This window comes from Pituophis catenifer, unplaced genomic scaffold (genome assembly GCF_029215685.1).
Source record: "Pituophis catenifer annectens isolate HBS135680 unplaced genomic scaffold, rPitCat1.0.hap2 SCAF_1, whole genome shotgun sequence".
NCBI classification, from domain to species: Eukaryota; Metazoa; Chordata; class Lepidosauria; order Squamata; family Colubridae; genus Pituophis; species Pituophis catenifer.
In genome coordinates this window covers 306,436,553-306,451,466 of record NW_027256881.1, presented here as the reverse complement: position 1 = coordinate 306,451,466, position 14,914 = coordinate 306,436,553, and the positions used below count along the sequence as shown (strand labels likewise).

The 14,914-nt window shown below is 37.5% G+C and overlaps 1 protein-coding gene across 3 annotated transcripts in view; it reads left to right on the top strand.

The window, feature by feature from the left end:
- Positions 1-14,914, top strand: part of TTC7B (tetratricopeptide repeat domain 7B) — a 108,506-nt gene that overhangs the window by 1,052 nt on the left and 92,540 nt on the right. The gene's annotated exons all lie outside the window — the stretch shown is intronic.

Here is a 14,914-nt window from a genome sequence, read left to right as displayed (position 1 = left end):
TAGCTATCACTGAAGAATGAAAACATTGTGCAAAGAGCACTTTTGGAAGGGCTTATTTTAATTTCTCCAATGTTTCCTGCCCTCACTAACTGACTTAAACTTCTCCGTTTTTAAATGGGAATTTTAAATTCGGTTTTAAATTATTGGGGTTTTAAATATGGTTCAGCCAAATTTATTTAATTTGTTTTATCTCTATTTTAAATTTTGTATTTATATGTTTTATTTTTATGGCTGTTCACCGCCCTGAGTCCTTCGGGAGTAGGGCGGTATACAAATTCAATAAAAACAAAACAAAACAAACTAACTAACTGTAATATTACTTGCATACTCTGACAGTACACAATCAAATGTCAAGAAAAACCCAAATGTTTAATGTATCTTTTCTAAATTAAACTGTAATCAATACCTGGCAGGAGTATTCCGATCTCTGATTCGTGAGATCAACATGGAAATCACCCTCCAAGGTTTGGGATAAGGTTGCAAAGAGTGCATGCTTGTTGGATTTAGTATGAGATAGAACTTATGGTTGGCCTTTATGTTTGATGCTAGAACTCTGGCTGTAACAAAACATCATAGGAAAAAGGTGTCCCTTGCATCATTGTATAACAATAGAAGCCTATTTTTTATCCATTTATGCTTCATATTTCTTAATCACCCATCACCCTTAATACTATATCTAATATTAAAGTGTTAGCCATTCTACAATGTGAATTTGTCAGCTCATCCAGTACTACTCTGTAATTTAGAAATTGCAGATTTATGAGCATACTGCAAATACGTATTTAATAGATACAGTATCTATTTTTCCTGATCAAGTTAGTGATGTAAGCTGAATTTTGGGGTAAATTTGCATTCTATGGCATTGCCAGATGGAAGATTTATTTTAAATGTATATAGGAGCACTGCTAGTCTAAATGGCAAAATAGAGGGAAGAGGGGAGGGAACAGGTAGGATCAGCACAAGTAATTTTATTCAAACAATGGATTGCTTAAAGTATATTGTCCAAGTATATTTTCATGTGTTTATCTTTACTAATTTTCATATTATAGAAACATGGGTCTGAGTGAAGACATTTCTGTTAATTTGGACTTCAATCAATTTTCTTTTCTTTTTTTAAATCTGAAAACATTGTTTTCAAAATATGTAGAAATATTTATATTTGAGGAGATATCACATTACAGAAATATAAACATTTAAGATTTGGGATAAGAATACATATATTCCAAGCTACACAAATCTATATTTTTAAATTAAAACATCAGATTATGCTGTCAGAAGTAAGGATAATTGTCTTAGTCACTGCCATGTTACAGTTCTCGTCTGTTAGCAAGAAAAAGACAAGGTTCACTTCCTGCTTAACATTTATTTAAAAGATATATAGAGCTGCCCAATTCATATAATTGCAGCTGTTGATGGCATACATCAAGTAAAAACCAAACAGAAAACAATGACTACATTGTTGAAGATTGTTTACTACGACTTATTATTATTTATTTATTAAATTTATGTGCTGCCCATCTTATTATCAATAATTATCAATAATTATTATAATTTGGACTTAAAGAGATTGAAAGCAGAATGCTCCAATTGTACTGTTTTGTGGACATTGAGCTAAGCTATATATCTTGGTATATGTTTCTGTGAATGAGTCCCAGGACAGTAGAGCTGGCCATTTGATTGATCAAACAAGTTGCCAGAAAATGGGTGTATGGTAGATATTGGAAATTATACTTCAATAGCATCTGAAGATCACGGATACCCATGCCTTTTAAAAGATATAACAAAATTAGTAATATGATTCCCAGTTAAGTTTAGGAAAGTAGCCTAAATTTAGGGGAAATAAGTGTACAAGAATTATGAGTGAGATAAGGAGATAATAGAGGAGATAATAATATATGCAGACTGATGGTGGCATAGAAGAAAATAGCTGTTGAGAAAGTGAGATTTTAACTTTTACTTCCCTCCTCATGATTTTGAAAGTGAATGCATGTTTGTGAGCAGTTGTAGGGTGGGAATATGTATATACAAATGTTTTTATGTATAGCTGTATGCCTGTGCAGGCAAGCACAGCACCCAACTCACAGCTGGCAGTCAACTTCTAGAATGAAAAAGTTTTAGAGTTGTATATAACCATTTCACAAAACATACAGAGACAGCCAATAACAGCTTCTAAAATCATCTTGTAATCCTCACAAACCACACTGTTGCTTGTATGATGTATGTTTTGTAAAGAGGAACTTCCATGAGTTGTAAAAATACTTCTTTTGAAGGCTTTGCTTTTGAAGGCCTAATATTTATGGACTTGCCATTATTATGGATTATAATGCACAGTAGCTGGGTTTGCAGAGCATTTCCCATTTTTTATGAAGACGTTTATGTCTTTGTATTTATGAAAAAGTTGAGAAAGAAGTGAATAATCTCCTAGTTAGTAGTTTCATTTGGGGTTCAATGGTTCAGCAGTTAAAGATGCTGAGCTTGTCAGCTGCAGAGCTGACAGCCCGGGTTCAAGACTTGAATTCCATGCAATGGGGTGAGCTCCCATTACTTGCCCCAGCTTCTGCCTTCTAGCAGTTCAAAAGCATGCAGATACAAGTAGATTAATAGGGACCACTTCAGTGGGAAGGTAACAGCGTTCCATGGTGGCCACATGATCACGGAAATTGTCTTCGGAGAAACGGAGATGAGCACCATGCTCTAGAGTCGGACATGACTGACAGGGAAACTTTTACCTTTTTACCTTGCTTTCATTTTAAATAGTTTATCAAATGGTCAAGATATGCAAGAAATTTATCTATGGTAAGAAATGCACCAAATTAAGAAAGAAGCATATGTGAAATGTACCAAAGTTTGTTTCAATATAGGCCACCCATAATTTTCAGGTGTTAGTATAAATTGGTATCATGGTTTGAAAAAGAATCAAAAGAAATTGATATTGCTGATAGTGATGATAATACTTCAAATTCAGGAAGTGAGACTGATTAGATAATATATCACATACCATAATGTGTGCCCTGAGCTTTATCTCTCCTTTTTCTAAAAATGTTAACATGGGTAAAGGTTTATTTTAAAAAATGTAAAATGTAGTGAACGTCTGAAAATGAAATCTACCTATAAACAAGACATTATAACCACAAAGCAAATGTATTCAGAAGGTATGGGATTTTTTAAAATCAGTACAAATATAATATCTGCCAATTTTACAAATTCAGCCAATTATTAAGAAATGTATTGATTAATATTGAAAGATTTAGGCTGTAACTGTAATTATATTCCATTAGTTTTTTATCTTGCATTAAGTGAACCATTCAAGAATTCCTTCATTGAAAAACTTTATGTTGAAAAAAAGAATAAACATGGTCAGGGTTTTCATAATTTGCCATCAAACAATTAGCAAATTCCATGCTATATTCATGCTGGCTCCCTGCTCTCTCCTCCAGCATGAGGTTCTTCTTTACTATATACACTTCACTCTTTAAAAAAGAAAAATACTGAATGTCATACAAGATCAACAACACAAGATATGTGAATTTGTGAGCGTTCCTTATTGTATGAATGTGGAAGGTTGGATGTTAATATGGTTTAGTTACATATTTTTTTTAGTGAAATCATATCAAACTGTTCATTATCAGCAGGACTGTTTGTAATGGTTTTTCAAAAGCTTTTCCGTCATCCATGATTCTCATAACTAAAGGCTTTAAAGGATTTTAGCATGTTAGAGATCATCTGAAATTCCACATTCTCCTGTAGCAGAACACTCTGAGGTATTCCACCATTGCCCTTTGGCTATCCCACTAGGCATACTTTTAATTAAGCTTTCTTATTTATGTTTTGAAATAACAGGAGATGTATTTAATTATAGATTGTAGTATGTTTAAAAACTACAATGATTGTAGTAGACTACAATGAATCTTAAAGACAAATAGTTTTAAATATATGCATTTGAAATCCAGACTTATATACAATGTATATTTGTTTTATTTATGAAACTAACATTGTGCAATATCCTTTGTTATTACGGCATTCATGTCCTTCCCTAATGTAATTTGACATAACTAAAAGTTGCTAAGGTTGAGAAACACTGATTTATATGATCAAATGATAAAATTGTTCATTTTTATTCTTAATTATACAGCTTTATGAGTAGAATTGATTATACATATTAGCTTTTCCACTCTGGAAAACTTTGCATTACTTGATTATTATATAATGTAGTATTGGGCCAACTATTTCTCAAATCAACATACATGTACATTATCTGAAGTCAGCATTTTGATAGCAGATGGTGATGATTGCTAAATGAGGGAGGAGAGGAGATGTCTTAAGAAAACATTTATGTAATATTAAATTAATGTAAATCAGGTCTTCTGTAGCCCAGAGAGGAACTGATTATATAAATCTTTAGTTTAATGGCGTATGTTCATTCTTTAGTAATTAGAAGTATTAAGATAATAGGTTATGCTTCAGTTAAATAGTACCATTATCCAGAACTCCTTCTAACATACAGATGCAACTAACTGTAGAGAAATATACAGATGCTCTTGAGAAAGAAGTGGGAAAGCTAAGGATGCCAGTGAATAAATAATAATGCAAAGAAGCTCAAACAAAGATGAAACATGCAGAACTTCAGTACAGTATAGATGTCAAAATCCAAATTACCTGAGAAAATATTCCCTACTTACAAAAATCTCTGGCATTTAGAAGATGAAGTTAGATCAGCACTTTAGTCATTATCAAATCAGAAGGCTATAGGAATTTATGGAATATCTATAGAAATATTTATTTATTTATTATTAAAATTTATATGCCGCCCTTCTCCTGTAGGACTCAGGGCGGCTCACACAATAAAATCACAACAATAAAATACTAAAAACCAATCCGAATCTAAAATCCCCAAAGTTAAAAACCTCATATGGCAAGCAACCAGGGTAGATAAAAATCAATGATTTTTTTAAAAAAATCAAAAAAATCAGATTTTTTTGATTTAAATCGGATTTTTTTGATTTTTATCGAATTTATTTTAATAAAAAACTTTTGGGGTAAAAATCTATCGTAAGATAGTTTTCTATTTAAGATACATAAATAATTTAGTTTATTCAGCATGAAATGGAGCTTAGTTATGTAGCATGAGGCTATATATTCTGCAACACTGGGACTACCAGTGAGTCAACAGTGGGTCAAAGTAGCAGAGATGACAGTTGCTCTTTAAAAATTATGATTTAAATCGAGTTGATTTAAATCAAGCCTTTTTACTAGTGATTTAAATCATGATTTAAATTGTGATTTAAATCAACTTGATTTAAATCAAATCCACCCTGCAAGCAACAGAAGAAAATTCAGTGAAGATTCAAACCAAGCTATGCCAGCAAATCTGGAAAAAAAATACAATAACCAACAGATTGGAAAAGGTCAATCTACTTACCAATACCAAAGAAAGGAGACTTAAGAGACTCATATAACAGCCTTTCATACTCTAGGAAAAGAACATTTAGGATTATCTAACAGATTAGAGCCCTATATGGAAATGGAGATCCTTTGAAGCTGACTTTAGAAAAGCCTGAATACATTATTATGGATTCCTGGTGGATAATTGAGAAAGCTAAAGAATACCAGAAAGAAGTTAGATCTTCATTGATTATAGAAAACTGGGCCATCACATTTTTACGACCATTTTTATGGCAATCATTAAGCGAACACGCAGGTTGTAAAGTGAATGCCAAAGTTGTTAAACAAATGCCAGGGTCATTAAGCAAACTCATTGTTTGCTGTAGGGCAGTTTTTGCCAGAAACCAAAAGTAAATGTTGGTTTCTGGCAAAACCATTGTAAATTATGGCCATTGCAAATGTTCGTAAATATGGGCTGGTTGCTGAGGGCCCAAAATGCGGTCATGAGACTGTGGGAAGGGTAGACGTTGGAATTTCAAATCCGGGTTGTAAGTAGTTTTTTCACTCCGTTGTAACTTTGAACTGTCAGTGAGGAACTGATTATAAGTCAAGGTCTTATCTATATTAGCAATAAAGAAACTCAGAAGTCAAGAAATGTGCTGTAATTTAACACTTAGTAGACTAGCAGTGAAGGCCTTGGAAAAGATAGTCAGATGTGACAAAGATTAGAATTGTACAGGCAGTGTTTTTCCATATGAAACTATTAAAACAAAACTTGGATTTTGAAGATGCACACTTGAAAAAAGATTGATGCTTTTACCATGGATATCTATAAAAACAAATAAAAGGGTCATTAAACTAATCAAGCTCATGTGTTACAATTTAAAATATTTCTTTTAAAAAATATGTGACACCAGAGAAATGGTCTAAAATGTATAAAGATACTTCTAATCACTGTTGACAAATGTGAAAAACATGAAGGGATATTTTATCATTCATAGTGGACTTAAGAAAAAATGAAAAGGTACTGGATACAAATACATCATTGTGATGCAGAGTTTCAAAAATTAGCACTCTGTGAAACCATAACCTTTGTTATTAGGACATACACACTCAAGTAGAAAAGACAAGACTGGAAACCTTTATAGACTTTTTGCTGAAAATGGGTAAAAATTAAGTGCTGATTTCAGGATTTAGTTATGATATGCAATATGAAAGGGTGAAGATGGTAATTGCTATGTTTGTAACCACTTCAAAGAAGATTGAAAGCCACTTCTTCAGATATCTTTCTTTTATTTTTACTTTTTCTTTTACCCTTTTAGAATCTTTTTCTATTTCTCCTTCTAAGTTTCTGTTAATTTTTTAAAACTTTATAAAATTTTCTTTTAATAAATTAAAAAAAAGATCAACCTGGAATTCTCTTTTGAGGCAGAAATCATCAGGCTTAAGTTATAATTTAAGCAAACTATGCAAATATCTACCTCTGGAGAAATCTATAATGCTGGGAAAAGGTATGAGGTTGACCATCATTTTTTTATAGTAATAATGCACCATTGGAAAAGCTAATCAAGCAATTGATTTATTAGCATGTTGAAGTCATGGATTGGTTCTTACAGATAGTCCTCAACTTGGTTACGATAGCCCTCCTCCAAATATATTTACGACCCAATTCTGAAGTTATGATGGTTGTCCTCCCCCACAGTCATATGGCTGCATTTGAGTGCTTGGCAGTTGGCTGCAATTTACAGCGTTTTTGCCAAAAACTGGCCTTTACTTCCAGTTTTTGCAAAAACGCTCCATAGCAAACAAAGACTACTATAAGTCTGTTTCCCATAATTAAATTTTATATAGTTAATTAATTTAATCACATCTGTGCGGGACCACACTGATGCAAATTACTCCTTTCTAGTTGTAACAATTACTCTTTCTGGGACAGAACTGCATTTCCTTACTGCTTCTTCAGTATTTTTTATATCTATGTCTATGTCATTGTATGTATTTTGCTTGTCACTTATTTTGTTTTCTTATTATAAGCAAACTGTTGTGTTATGGCATAAAAGTAGACATATTTAAGTAGAAGTATCTGTTATTTATATTTGGAATATGCAGTGCCTGAATATCAAATGTTGAATATATGACCCTATTGTTAGATCTATAGAAGTGTAAACAGGAAGTGTGTCACTGAGACTGCCACTGGAACATTTTAGGAACTGATAAAATTTGAATGTTGGCAGGTTCTTGAATGTTTCAAGGGATGATGCTACTATTAGAAGCCTCCTTAACTTACTGGCTTCCTGTGCTGCAAACAATAGATTTAGAAAGGCTTGTGAAAGCACTATTCAGTAGTTACGTAGGAATTACTTTTTTCCAAAGTGGTGTATGTTTGTGACTGATGGAATGAAAAAACTTTTTAAACAAATAAATAGTGAAATGTTAATAACTCTTACAAGTCTTGAGCTGTGTTCTATGAAAGCCTATCTAGTGTTCTTTCAATAATGGTATTTGTGACTTTAAAAAAAAATAGTTTTGAACTGCAGTTGTTCAAAATAAATTTATTGTCATCTAATATCATATATTGAATATTAACATTAATAGCAAAACATTGTCAAAATTGCTTTATTTTAATCCCATTAATAACTAATATTTTCACTCTATTCTGATCTTTTTTTAATGGTGTCAGTATTCCAGTCTATCAGAGATTGTGAAGAAATATCTTGGTGCTACATGGTCAAAATATCTGATCATATGGCGTCATAGATCAGTCACTTCAAAGTCAAGGCAGGAAAAATTATGTTCACTTTGAATGTACTTTGGAAGAGTCACAACATGAATATTTTAAAATCTGCCTTTCTAATTGGTTGAAAAGAAGAATGCTTTCAAAGATAATATTAATGAAAATATTAATATGCCTCCTGTCAAATGTCAGCTTTGAACAGACCCAAAATAGTCCAGGGTTTGAAAAGAAGGGGAAATGACAATTTTTCAGTGTATTGCTAACAATATATTACAGAACTCCACTCTCTTTTTAGAAGTCTTTTAGAATTTCTGTGATATAGATTGAAGTGCAAAGTAAAATTGATTTTTAGCAACCATTGTGTGATTCACCTGTGAATAGCTGCTTATGTTTGATTTGAAAACTTTTTACAAAAAATGTTAAAGCTGTTATAAAAGTAAATTTTTTTTTTGCCTCAAAATGGAAATTGCTCTTCAAGTAAAGCTTAAATTAAATATTTATAATGCAACCTCATATAATGATAGCCTAAGATATTTCTCTTTTGCAGAGTGCTTTTGGAGTATTGCAAATGCATAGTTTAGAAGGGAGCAATCTGGGATACTAACTCTTCTTTTGGTAGCCCATTTTCATTTGAAACTCCTCCAAGTCATTTTAGTCCTTCCTAGAATTCAAGATAACAAATGAATTATCTTCGAATGTATTTTATGAATAAAATGCATGGCATTTTAAATTAATTATTTATCGTACTGTATTGTAGTGTGTTTGTGAGTTGCATAGGGAATCTTTTATTGTTTTAAAATAAATAAAAGCAATTGGTCTACAAATTTTAGGGACTATTTAAGAGAGAAAAATAGGCATGCTGGGAAAGGATCAAGTGTCATTTGCTCCTACCTCCATTAACTGTACAGTTCTTTTCTGAAGTTGTTTTGCAAAGGAGAAGCAGCTGTTGGATTAATGTTACAGTCAGTTGCATTGTAGCACTTAGTTTGTGTTTCAAGAGTCCATATATATCAGAATGATTTATTGCTAGATGTGTCCTCACCTTCAATGCTAGCTCTCCAATTCACTCCTTGAGCCAAATGTCCCAGTTGCTGAGTGAAATTATCTTAATTCCAGCTTCAACAAAGTGATCATTCAAAATATAAAAGTTCCCTGTGTGTCAAAGAATCAGAAAGATAGGGCCAAGAAATTCATGGAATACTACTTGCACTTTCATTTGAGTAACATATGAGCAACCATACATGTTACTTGACCAATTGTACACAAGACCGACTCAAGACTACGATGCAAATTGTTAACAAGAGGTGGATTTAAGGTCTTGTTTACCCGTAAATCAGGCAAGAGCTTCTTGAATGTGGCTGTCCCAGATTCCTGGCAAGCAAGCTAAAGCATAAAACTTCCTTCTGTTGCACTTTTCATTAGGCAAATAGGTAGATTATTGGTGGTCAAAGCATCAAAACAGTATGTGATTACAGATTCGTTTGTTTGTGTGCTGTATAATAGATGTACCAAGCACTTTCACATTAAATAATTATTTAATTATTTAATACATTATTTAAATAATTAAATAATGTAGGAAGCATTTTTATCATGAAAGCAACCTCTCCCCCTATTTATTGCTTATTATGTTATGCTTACTTCACTAAGGCTGCTAATACTACCCTGTTTCCCCGAAAATAAGACATCCCCTGATAATAAACCCAAGCGGGCTTTTGAGTACATGTGCTAAAATAAGCCCCTCCTGAAAATAAGCCCTCCCCCAAAATATTTAAAGGGTTAGGGAGACAGAGCTGGAAATTAGGTAAAACAGCAAGAGGAGCCCTGTCTTGCTCCACGCACCCCAAAATAATAAGACCTCCCTAAAAATAAGGCCAAGCGCTTATTTCGGGGTTCAAAAAAAATATAAGACAGGGTCTTATTTTCAGGGAAACACGGTATTAATTATTTCATTCATCTACACACATCCATACTCAAATATATATGCAGAACAGAGATTAAAAGATTTTACTATAAGATTGCAAACTACAGTAATGGGGACAATAAAAATGAGAAAGATCAGGGGGTTGGACTAGAAGACCTCCAATGTCCATCGGTGAAACGTCTGAGGTGGCTCGGGAGTTCATGGCTTCCATGACAGCCATGGACCTGACCCAGTTAATTCATGGCCCTACTCACACAGGAGGACACACTCTGGACTTGGTTTTTGTCTCTGGTCAGTGGTTGAATGGTCTAGATACAGGGGATATAGCCATTGAACCCTTGTCATGGTCAGACCATTCTCTCCTTAGGCTTGACTTTCTGACCGCTACACTCCACCGCAGGGAGGCGGAACTGACCAGGTGATTCCGCCCCAAGTGCCTGATGGATCCTGATAGGTTCCAAATGGAGCTTGGGCCATTTCCTGAGACTCTGGCTCACGACTCGACGGAAGACCTGGTGGCCGCCTGGGATAGGGCGGCCGCTGGTACTTTAGATTGGGTCGTGCCTTTGCGGCCTCTGACCCGGCGCTGAACCTGCCCAGCTCCTTGGTTCTCCGAGGAGCTGAGGGAGATGAAGCGCCAGAAAAGACGCCTAGAGAGTAGTTGGAGGGCTAGTTGTTCCGAATTCAATCGAACACTAATGAGGTCTTATATCAAGACCTACTTAGTGGCGATAAAAGCGGCGAAATGTAACTACTTTTCCGCTCTTATCGCGTCGGCAGATAACCGCCCAGCTGCCCTGTTTAGGGTGACCCGCTCCCTTCTCCACCTGGGAGCGCGGGAAGACCCCTTGCAAGGGCGAGCTGAGGATTTTGCGTGTTATCTGCACAATAAAATTGCTCAAATTTGGGAAGGCTTGGACTCTGACTGGGTGGATTCAGGCGGGATGTCTGAGGTAGGTCTTGAGAATGTTATCTGGGATGAGTTTGACCCTGTGACTCCCGAGGACATGGACAGGTTGCTGGGGAGGTTGAACACAACCACATGTTTATTGGACCCGTGTCCCTCCTGGCTGGTGCTGGCTACCTGGAGGTTACACGGGCTGGCTCCAGAGGATTATTAACGCTTCTTTGAGTGAGGGTTTCCTGTCCCCCGCCTTGAAAGAGGCGGTGGTGAGGCCCCTCCTCAAGAAGCCCTCTCTGGACCCGGCTGTTTTGGCAAACTACCGTCCAGTCTCCAACCTTTGCTTTGTGGCAAAGATTGTTGAGAGTGTGGTTGCGCGACAGCTCCCGCAGTACCTGGAGAAACTAGATCCGTTCCAGTCCGGCTTCAGGCCTGGGTACAGCACGGAAATGGCATTGGTCGCATTGGTCGATGATCTCTGGAGGGCTCAGGACAGGGGGTGCTCCTCTGTCCTAGTCCTATTAAATCTCTCAGCAGCTTTTGATACCATCGACCATGGTATCATGCTGTGCTGGCTGGAAGAGTTGGGAGTGGGAAGCACCGTGTTACGGTGGTTCTCCTTTCTCTCTGACTGGTCGCAGTCCGTGTTGGCAGGGGGACAGAAGTCGACCTCAAGGTACCTTGTTTGTGGGGTGCCGCAAGGGTTGGTCCTCTCACCTCTCCTGTTCAACATTTATGTGAAGCCACTGGGTGAGATCATCCGTGGTTTTGGGGTGTGGTGCCATCTGTACGCTGATGACACTCAGCTGTACATCTCCACCCCAGACCACCCCAATGATGCCCTTGAAGTGATGTCCCGGTGCCTGGAGACCGTGCGGGTCTGGACGGGGAGGAACAGGCTCCGACTCAACCCTTCCAAGACAGGTTGAGTCGGATCCTTCCACAGCCCTTCCTTTTTTTTAAAAAAATATTTTTATTAATAATAAAAAAAAAAACCCAACATAAATACATTAAAACAACATACAAAACGAACAAACATCAATTCAGTCCAATGACTGACTCTTAGAAGTTACTACAACGGTGGGTTATTTTCATATTTCTATTTACATGGTTATATATGTATATATATAATTGACTCCTTGTTTATTTCTATGCATTTCTATTGAATAGTCGAAAATTATCTTTATATTCCTATTTTTGCCTCCAACCAGCTGTACCATCTTTGCCATACTAAATAGTAATCAGTATCGTCTTTCTCTTGTATTTCTTTTGTAAGCTTATCCAATTCTGCACATTCTGTAATTTTGGCTATTATTTTGTCTTCTGTGGGTAACTGTTCAGATTTCCAATGTTGGGCAAAGAGTATACGTGCTGCTGTGAGGATATGGATAATCAGATATTTTATTTCTTTGGTATATTGTGCTGTGATTATTCCCAATAAAAAGATTTCCGGCCTCATTTCCAGTTTTTGTTTCGTGATTTCTTCAATCATTGTTTTAATTTGTTGCCAGTATTGTTTTGCCCTTCGGCATGACCACCAGAGATGATAATATGTCCCTTTCTGTGATTTACATTTCCAGCACATTGGAGACGTATTTGGGAACATCTTGGCTAGACGCGCCGGTGGGAGGTGCCATCGGTAGAACATTTTGTAAAGGTTTTCCTTATAGGGTATAGACAATGTCATCTTATAATTTATCTTCCACAAATTTTCCCACTTATCCAATTCAATAGTATATCCTATATTTTTGGCCCATGTTATCATATTCTCTTCGACAACCTCCTCTTCTAATTTGTATTTTAGTAGGTACTTATAAGTACCTTCCACAGCCCTTCCAAATGGCTGTGGTTGCTGGCGTCCCGATATAGCCAGCTGGTGCCATCGCTGGCTATTGGGGGTGAGTCATTGGCCCCCACAGAGAGGGCCCATAACTTGGGCGTCCTCCTGGATGCACGGCTGTCTTTAGAAGAGCATATGACGGCCGTGGCCAGGGTGGCTTTTTATCAGGCTCGCCTGATACACCAGTTGTGCCCCTTTCTGGATCGGGACTCCTTATGCACGGTCACTCATGCCCTCGTTACTTCTCACCTGGACTACTGTAATGCTCTCTACATGGGGCTCCCCTTGAGGAGCACGCGGAGGCTCCAACTGGTCCAGAATGCAGCCGCGCGGGTGATTATGCGGGTGACATGGCGCTCCCATGTAACACCTCTCCTGTGTGAGCTGCACTGGCTTCCGGTGGTCTTCCGGGTGCACTTCAAGGTTTTGGTTCTCACCTTTAAAGCGCCCCATGGCTTAGGGCCTGGATATCTACGAGACCACCTTCTGCCACCGATAACCTCCCACCGGCCAATACGCTCCCACCGAGAGGGTCTCCTCAGGGTGCCGTCGGTCAAGCAATGTCGACTGGCGACCCCCAGGGGGAGAGCCTTCTCTGTGGGGGCACCCGCCCTCTGGAACGAGCTACCCCAAGGGATACAACTGATCCCGGACCTCCATACTTTCCGCCGGGCTCTGAAGACTTTCTTGTTTCAGCGAGCCGGGCTGGTTTAAGATTTTAATTGATTAATTTTATGGGTAAGAGATTTTAAAATTGGGAAGCCAAATGGATTTAATTATTTTTTAAATTATTTTAATTTTCATACTGTATGTATTTTACCCTGGCTGTTCACCACCCTGAGTCCTTCGGGAGAAGGGTGGTATAAAAATGTAATAAATAAAATAAATAAAATAAATGTCCCTTCCAATTCGGTTATTCTGTTACTACTACCAGATTTAGGAATCAAATTATGTGTGTGGTATTTATGCATATATTAAAAAGATAATTTGTTAATCTGTGTATATTATAGAAACTGCTAATCCTTAATTTTGATATATTATGATGAAAAAGTATTCTGGTAATGGGGCAAATAGAAATACATAGACAAAAAGCAGTACTGGCATCCTAGTGCTAGGCTATGGAATGTTGTAACTATGTTTATTGACTAAATCACAATGCTAGGCCATAAACTAGAAAGGCTACATACAGGTAGTACTTGCTAAATACAGGTAGTACTTGCTTAACATCCATTTGTTCACTGACAGTTCAAAATTATAGCAGTGCTGAATGAAGGAACTCCCAGTCCTCAACGGTTAGGCTATCACAGCAGTTATGTGAACCTGTAGTGGGTTTCAAATCCCGTCGCTACCGGTTCACTCGTAGATGCGCTCGCGCGCACACGCAACACTTTTGTGCATGCGCAGAGACGTCCAAGCAGGTGGGTGGAACCTCCTGCTGCCGCCGCTACCACTTTGCCCAATCCAGGGCGAACCAGTAGCAACCCACCACTGATATGAACAATGTAAAGGTCCACCTACATTTATGACCACCTTTTGGCTGGCTGCCTGCCTATGTATCTGCTGCCACCAGCTGTTGCTGCCACCTGGTCCTGCCTGCCACACCATATACCACTACAATACTGGATGGAGTCTTCTTTCACTCTGCCTTCTTTCACACTGGTGCAGCAAGGGCCTTCTCTCACACCGGCCAGGCTCTCAGGTTGCACACTGGACAGGTCCTCTATTTCTGTGCCAGCCAGAAGGCCCTTTGAGAAAGAAGGCCCTGCTGCAAGGGTCCTTCTTTTGTGCTGGTGCTTCCAGGGCCTTTTTTCCATGTACCAATTGGGTTCTTCTTCCTTGAAAGAAGGCCCTAATCAACACAGGGCTTAGAAACCCTGGCTGGTGCATGAGAAAAGCCCTGGCTGATGTGAGAGAGAAGGCCCTGGCCGCAACAGTGCTGAAGAAGGCCCTGCCTGGATAGTGCAGTAGTGATGTGTAGAGCAGTAAGCATGGCATAGGACTTGGTGGCAGGGGCAGCTGGCCTCAGTGGGCAGTCAAAAGGGCAGAGATGGGTGACAACCCTGAAGTTGACCGAACTATGGCCATTTTATTTTGATAGTTTTGTCTTGGGAGGTTTCTCTTCCCATGGCTTCAGGG